Consider the following 8025-nt stretch of genomic DNA (forward strand, 5'->3'; position numbering starts at 1 on the left):
AGGCAAAATCCACCAGCGCATGTCTTTTTTTTTCCAAAGGAGATATAATCCTGTCATGGGCTTTTTCTGCCTTGGCAGGCCTTCAACCACAATCCTCAAATCTCATCCTTCTGAGTAGCTAGGATTTAAGGTGTGAGCCACAAGCTAAGCCTGGCACTTCCTAAGTGCCTAATGAAACTGAATAAATTACCTGAAGACCAGTCCATTGCTATTTTCTCCTCAGTCTGCCCACTGCCTCCTAAGGCCTCCATAGAAGGCTGATTGTGTTGTTTATTTCCACACAGAGATTTACTCAGATACCAGTACAAGTTATTGCCCACCAGGGGTTTCATGGTCTTAGGTCAGAAAGTCAGTTCAAAGGGGGACCCTGCCCTGTCCCCATCCAGGGCAGAAGATCTGCAGGGTACCCTAGGAATTTCCAAGCCCAGAGGAACCAGGGACTAGCCCCTGAGCAAGTGGAGAAGTGGATCCCTGGCTCTCAGCCTGCCTCTTCCTCTTCATTTTCATGATACTGTCTGCGGTAGGTGTTAACTGAAGAGGTCAGGATCATCTTCAAAGCGAGACTCTTCTCCTTAGGTCTGTGGCTCATCTACGAGCTCTGGCTGAGGCTGCCTGTTCTTGTTGTTCTGTTTCTCAGCCACTTCAGAGAATGCTTCAGGCCAGAGCAGTTCCTTCTGCAGAGAGTGCACATGGTCCTTGCAGAGCACAAAGGAGATCTCAGCCTTCACTTTCTGTCCCTCTTCAATGGGGTCAACAATGAGAAAGTCTCCTCTCTTAATCCAGATGTTCTTTCCATACATGGATGGTATGCTCACCAGGAAGAGCTGCCCCTGTGCTGTCTCCACCTCAAGTAGATTGTTTCCTGGGGTCACAATCTGCAGCTTGTAAGAGGGTACATGTGTTCCCCCAGCACCTCCTTCACCACATGCTTCCTCTTGGTGACCTTGGACATGCTGAGTCCTGTCCAGAGTAATGAGTGAAGCAGAGACTGTCAAATTCTCTTCACAATGTCTTCAGATGGCACTCTCAGAAATCAGGAGTGCTTTGAAGATGAGCAGCCTTTTATTGAGGAGTGACTTCGGCCCTCAGGTCCCAGAGGCACCTTCTGGTTGGCTGCTGCTGGGAAAGACTCCTGCAGGATGTGCTTCCAGGCTGAGCCAATGCAGACACAAGATGGCGCTTGCCAAAGATCAGGATGGTAGCATTGGCTTGAAGCCAAGTGTCCCCTGTTTCCAGTTTCCGCGAACACAGTAGCAAGCCCTCGTCGAACTGAATTTCCGGAGCTCTTCGGAATCCTCCTGGTCATAATTCCTTCCCTTTGTCAGTCCCTCTAATCCTTCCTGATGTTAGGTCCATCAAAGGGAAATCCTAGCAGCACAGGAGCCTTCGATGCTTCCACAGAATGCTGGCTGCTGGTAGGCTAGCACAGGAGGCACCGCTGCTGAGGAGACTGCGGGAGCTCCAAGAGCTACAGCTCTCTGAACTGCAGGATGCTTAAACTACCCAATTTATAATACTTTGTAGGGTGGGTCTTAAGGAGAGTAAGAAGCAGAAGTCGAGGAACATGTTAGTGCCCGGAGGAATCAACATGCACCGCCAGGGCCTGGTGGCTGGAGGAGCTCTTCCTGGAGCTGGAGCATCAGGGTGAGGGAGCATTAGGGTGAGTGCCAGCTGTGTAGCAGCCCTTGGCTGGAGTCCAAAGGAGGCACCAGAGGGTGGGTGGGACAAGGCCCTATTGCTGAAGCTAGCCTGAGTATGTGCCTTTAGATCTAACTCCAACGTACTGCAGGCAGGGCTGCACCCTATACATTAAAATGAAGAAACTTATTTCTCATCAACCTGGAACATCATTCATGATACTTTGATATATAATGGCTAACTGAGGCAAATCTTTTTATTTGTAACAGTTATAAAAGAATGAAGACTCTGGGGTTTAGGACCGAATACTGACTGCACAATTACAAGAGCAGAATGAGAAACTGGCTGAAAAGACTGCTTGGAACTAATCTGAGGTGGTAGATACACAGGATGGAGAAATTGACAGGCAACCCGAACAGCTAGATGATATGGAAATGTCGTGTTTCTTTTCACATGATGCTTTGCTTTGCACATGAATTCACTTATCGGTGTTGTGTGTCTCAGATAAGTATTCTGTTTGACATGATTCAAATGAAGTTTCTTTCTTTTCAAAATAATTCTGGGTGCTGGGAATTCGATGGAAAACAGAGCCTTGTTTATGTCAGCTCAATCTCCACCATTCAGCTCTGTGTTGATTTGCAATAAAGTATGGAAGTTGCACTGAAAATGACCCTTCTTTTTGCCTGGTGCCACAGTTCATGCGTCTAATCTGATTGGTCATGAGGGGGAACATTGTGGTTCACGGATAACCAGGGCCCAAAGTTATCAAGACCATATCTCAGTGGGTTGTGGTATGATCCATCTTCACTCTTGAGGTTTGTGGGAGAGAACTTAGTTGTGGGAACTAAACCATTTCTCTAATGAGGAATATCTGAAAGGGGTACAGACAGCCTTCACCAGGAGTAAGAAATGCCCATATTTCTTCTTTCTCATTTAAGCTGCCTGGGATTGTTGAATGGTTGGACTTCATTACACAGGGCACATTCTCAAGATACACCCAAGTATACAAAAAACCCAGATTTCAAGACACTACTCTAGGCCTGAGGATTTGGAGCTGGAGAACACTGTGGTGAATGCTACAACATTAACGATTTCTGTGCCAGTGGCTTTACTGTATCCTGACTTGTCATCTTGTGGATAGATATTCAAGATTGGTATTCCTGAATTGTATGGCAAATGTATGTACAGTTTTGTGAGGAATCTAAAATTGGCCTTTCACAGTTGTTATTGGTAAGATTAAGGGGACTCCTCTACCTGTGTCAGTAGAATACAAGTAGAATGCCAAGGGCCAGACCTCTCTGACAGAACTCTCCTTTCTACAAGGGCATTATCATTTTTCAGATGGAGATGTCTGAAGATGCAACTCAAAATGGAGGGGATGCTCTGGTTTGAACACACATTATGTCCTTGTAGCAGGGATGTAGTGGGAGGCTTCAAAGGCACCTCAGTCATGAGATTTTGGATGTCCTGAATAGACTGATACAATTACAATGGGAGTAGTCAACTTCTTGTGAGGATGAGCCTGGTATGACAGTTGATTCAATGATATCTTGCCCTCTTTTTGGCAACAGGAATATGCAACCTAAGAAAAATGCTGAACACTGATTGCAGCACTATTTACCATAACAAAGATATTGAACCAACCCAGATGCCCCTCACTTGATGAGTGGATCAACAAGATGTGGTATTTATACACAATGGAATTCTACGCTGCTGTCAGAAAGAACAACATCACCCCATTTGTAAGGAAATGGAAAGACTTAGAAAAAATCAAATCAAGTAAAGTAAGCCCTAATCAGGAGAAACCTTGGGCTCTCCTAGCAGAGATTTACAATAGAGCAAAACCTAGATACCTAAGGCCATACAGTATGATGCTAAAAGAAAGGACCTCCAGGATATAGAAACAAAAGCCATAGAATGAGTGATTGTTGTCCTTAATGTACTATGTTATGTCTCATCTCTTTGGCTGTCCCTCGATTATCTCATATTGTTACAGTATTTCATCTTTTTATCTGATATATTGTATATATGCGTATTTGGTTATTTAAAATAGGATAGGGAAGGGGGGGAAACAAGATGAGGGGCAGGGGTGGGGGGAGGGAAATGGGACCAAGACATGAGTAAGGGTATCAATGTTTGTGAAGTAATGCACCTTCTATCTGGTGAATATAATGTAACCTTCAATTGATTACAGTAAAAATATTTAATAATATTTCTTCAGCCTGTGAACTATAATATTAAACAGTTTGTTTTTGAATGAAAATATCATTAAAGATGTAATTCCAGTGGTAGTGTCTAACATTTCTTCTTCTCTTTCTCCTCCTTCAATTCCTCCTCTTCCTCTTCCTCCTCTTCCTGCTCCTCCTCCTCTGCCTCTTCTTCCTCCTCTCCTCTTCCTTATTCTTCTACTTCTACACTAAAAATTATAGCTACTGTAAGAAACTTTAAATCCAGTAAACAATAAAGAGCAAGGAAAGTGCTGCTCCTGAAAGACTCAATTTATGAAACTCAAAAAAGTAAGTGTTTAGATGAATTCCACTGGGCTTCATCACACTGAAATAAATAGGGGGGAAAAGGCATTTTCCAGTCATGTGATCAGATATTGTGAGATAGAAACTTAAATGTCAAAACATCTTCCTTAACAAAGGTCATTTCGTTGTTGAGTAGCTCTGAAAGTAGAGATGTATATGTATGCAACTATTTTGTTCATTTCATACTGAAACATTTCCAAATAAAGTCTGCATATACTTGCAAAAAATGACATGTTTAATGGCAGACAACGCTTTTATTTTACAATATGAAAGTAACACTTCCTCAGCATAACGGTAAAAGTTATCCATTTTTCTGATTTTTTTGGTGGGAAAAGGGGATTGAACTTGGCCTGGGTGCTGTCCATGAGCTCTTCAGCTCAAGGCTACTGCCCTAGCCTTGATACAAGTCTCACTTCCTGTTTTCTAGATGTTAATTGGAGTTCAAAATCTCAGATCTTGTAATGTCCAGGCTGCATTTGAACCTCGAACCTCAAATCTCAGCCAACTGAGTAGCTAGGATTACAGGTATGAGCCACTTGGCCTCGCTCATTTTTTCTCATTCATAATATAAATTTGTTATTTAGGATAGGATAGGATTTTATAATAATCATCATTTATTTGATATAATCTTCATCCAGCTTCAATTTTTGGAAAACTCATAATCACAAATAGAGTTGAGTTATGGTTTATTTTTGGGTTTGTTTGATTTTGTTTTTTTTTACTGTCCTGGGCCTTGAACTCAGGGCCTGGGTCTTGCCCTTGGGCTGTTCTCAAGGCTAGACCTCTACCACTTGAGCCAATGTACCATTTCTGTCTTTTATCTATGTATGTGGTACCAAGGAATTGAACCTGGGTCTTTGTGCATGCTAGGCAAGCTCTCTATCACTAGGCTAAACTCCCACTGGGATTTACATTTTTGAAATTTTTTTATTGCTTCAAACACACACACACACACATACACACACATACCCTGTTCCAATATGGAATACATTTCTGCTTGTTTAAAATTAGCATTTTATTATGTCTACATGTGACTATTCTTATAAACAAATTTATGCAAGAATTTCAATTAATAAAAAATTCCATGAGGCTAGATTTAACTTTAAAATCTTATTTTTATTGAAGTAAAATTAAGATTTTATATTTTGAAGACTATAGTTTAATGAATCATTTACATTCTAAACTATGATTTACCAATCCAGTTACCAATACTCATAGTCACATCATATGTGTGCTGAGAACCCTTAAGACCTATTCTCACCAAATTCCAAGCACAATAAACTGCACTTGGAACCTTGCAGTACATTACATCTCCAAAACTTACTTCTCTTGCATCACTAAAACCTACTGTCTTCATCCAATAACTCCCAGTTCATTAAATCCACGTCGTTAGTGATTACTTTTCTGCTTTTTCTTTAGAATTTCACATGGTTTTAATTCTGTAGCTAAGGACGCACCCATTGTAAGTGAGATACCTTTGTCTGAAGTCAATTTCTCTTAGCATAATGCTAACTTCATAAATGCTGAAGGAAAATGAATGTTTTTCTTGTTATTAAAGAGGAATAGTATTATGACATAATCACACTGACATTTTTGTGTAGGACTGAAATAAAAAAACAGTAAAATTAGAAAACTTTTGTTTCTAATTCCATTATGTAGGGTTTAAAGTGTAAATTAGATATGAATTTAGAGTAAATCTTTGAAATATTATGAAACAGTTCAAATTTTTTTTCTTGCCAGTCCTGGGGCTTGAACTCAAGACCTCGGCACTGTCCTTGGATACTTTTGCACAAGGCTAGTGCTCTACCACTTGAACCACAGTTCCACATCTAATATTTTCTGTATATGTGGTAGGGAGGAATCGAACACAGGGCATGATGCATACTAGGTGAACACTCTACCAGTAGACCATGCTCCTGGACTGAAATAGATAAAATATTGAAGTGTATTTCTATGTGTGTTAACAGCACAAGCTATTTGTGAAGATTTGTGTCACTAGCCCAGCTCAGTGGTTCACACCAATAATCCTAGTTACTCCAGAGTCTGGCAGGGAGAAGGGCTATGGCTCAAGGGTGGGGTCATAGACTTCAGCTGAAGAGCTCAGGAACATCGCCCAGGTAGAGTTCAAGCCCCATGACCCACAAAAAAATAAAATATTTGTGTCACAGTTCAAGTTAATCTTGTCCTAGTTTCTATGGAAATTTAGACTAAATAAGAGCTTTCAGAAGCTATAAAATTTTTATTGCATAAAATCAGACGTAGTATGATAAACATAAAATATAATTCTCTAAACTCAAATGCTCTACTAGGAATTTTGAAGGAAATTACTTCTGCAGCTAAAATAAATGAGAAGAAATTGATAGTAATTATAAAATGGCAATCTTGATTGATTAAAAGAATAAATATCTTAGTAGGAATGTAATACACACCTATTGGGTGAATTATTGACATTATAGGAAATCCATAGTCTTTTCAATAAAAGACTACAGATTCTGTCCTGTGGTGGCGGTTATTCCCTTAAAGAGATGCCAGATGTAAAGGAGCAATACTAGGTTACAAGGATCAGATACCAGGAATAGACAGATAACTAAGTTCAATATATAAGTTCTGATGAAAGAGATGTCTTACTAAACAAGGGGATAAGTCCACAGTCAGTAACTAAAGAAGAAAGGTGGACTCAATGCATGTTACACCTAGTTTCCCTCTGATGTGAAACATTTCTCCATATAATTTACTCAGGTTTCTGACAAAATTTGCATAAGCTCTGTTTCTATCCAGTGTAGGTGATCTAATGATTGCTGGAGGTAGATTTCTGGTCAAAAGATGTACTCTAATGATTACATTTACAGAGATTCTGTCATATACTCATGACTCTGATACCTGTGGAGGTGTGACTTCTGGTAAAATGTTTTCCTTTTTGTTTCTTTTTGTGAGTCATAGAACTTGAACTAGGCCTGAGAGGTGTCCTTGTGCTCTTCAGCAAAAGGCTACTGCCCTATCACAAGGCCTGAGCATTTTCTGTAAGCTCTTCAGCTCAAGGTTAACACCCTATGCACCAGCCACACACTCACACACACAAACATATGCAAATCACTACCTTAGCAATTTCATCATATTGGACAATCCTATCCCCTAAACCAAAGTTTGAATAATTGAGGAGAAAAAGCTATATCTCATTTTATAATTCAAAATATGACCTCATTTAATTTGTTCATTTTTAGTTAAGATATTCTAATTATGGGGTGTGCACTGATAGTCTAGCATGGTGTGTGGAATGTGTAAGTTTGAAATGGAAATTATTAACATTTAGGACAGTCTTAGGCTGCAATCTGGAGCTCACAGTCTTCTTGGACTGCTGACTTGGGCTGTAGTCCTCCCGAACTCCATCTGTTTGTCTCTCTTCTATTTTTTCCTAGTCCTTGCCCCTATTTCAGGAATCCCAATCTGCGAACCCTGGTTTGCTGCCGGCTGGCCCCGGCAACTGTCACCCGAACAGGGACCCTGAAAATCTGGGACGAAGGTGGAGGACCCCGCTGTGGAAGAAAATGATGCCCGTTGGCTGCCCGAACGCTATGTTCAGATTGTGGAGAGTGATAGTGGTCATCCAAGCAGCGACTCACTGGACCTTCACCCCCAACCCTCCAGTAATGCATCCAGTAATGGGGAAAAGACCTGAATTCATGTTTTTGTGTTAAGTGTAAAAGTCTCTGTTTCTTTGTCTTGTTCGTGTTACATATTTTTTCTTGTCCAGTTTTGTCTTTGAAATTGGTACCAGTTTTAAATATGGATCCTTAAGGTTTTTCTAAAGTTTTGTTTTGAACCTGGTTCTCACCTGCAAGAGTAAAATTGGCAAAGC

General features: G+C 40.6%; 1 pseudogene; it reads right to left on the bottom strand.

Annotated features, from left to right (window-relative positions):
• Positions 1-478: 478 nt before the first annotated feature.
• Positions 479-952, bottom strand: LOC150040088 (putative RNA-binding protein EIF1AD pseudogene; annotated as a pseudogene).
• Positions 953-8025: the final 7073 nt, after the last annotated feature.

The sequence above is a fragment of the Megascapheus bottae genome, unplaced genomic scaffold (genome assembly GCF_031878675.1).
Source record: "Megascapheus bottae isolate mThoBot1 unplaced genomic scaffold, mThoBot2.hap1 HAP1_SCAFFOLD_48, whole genome shotgun sequence".
Taxonomy (NCBI): domain Eukaryota; kingdom Metazoa; phylum Chordata; class Mammalia; order Rodentia; family Geomyidae; genus Megascapheus; species Megascapheus bottae.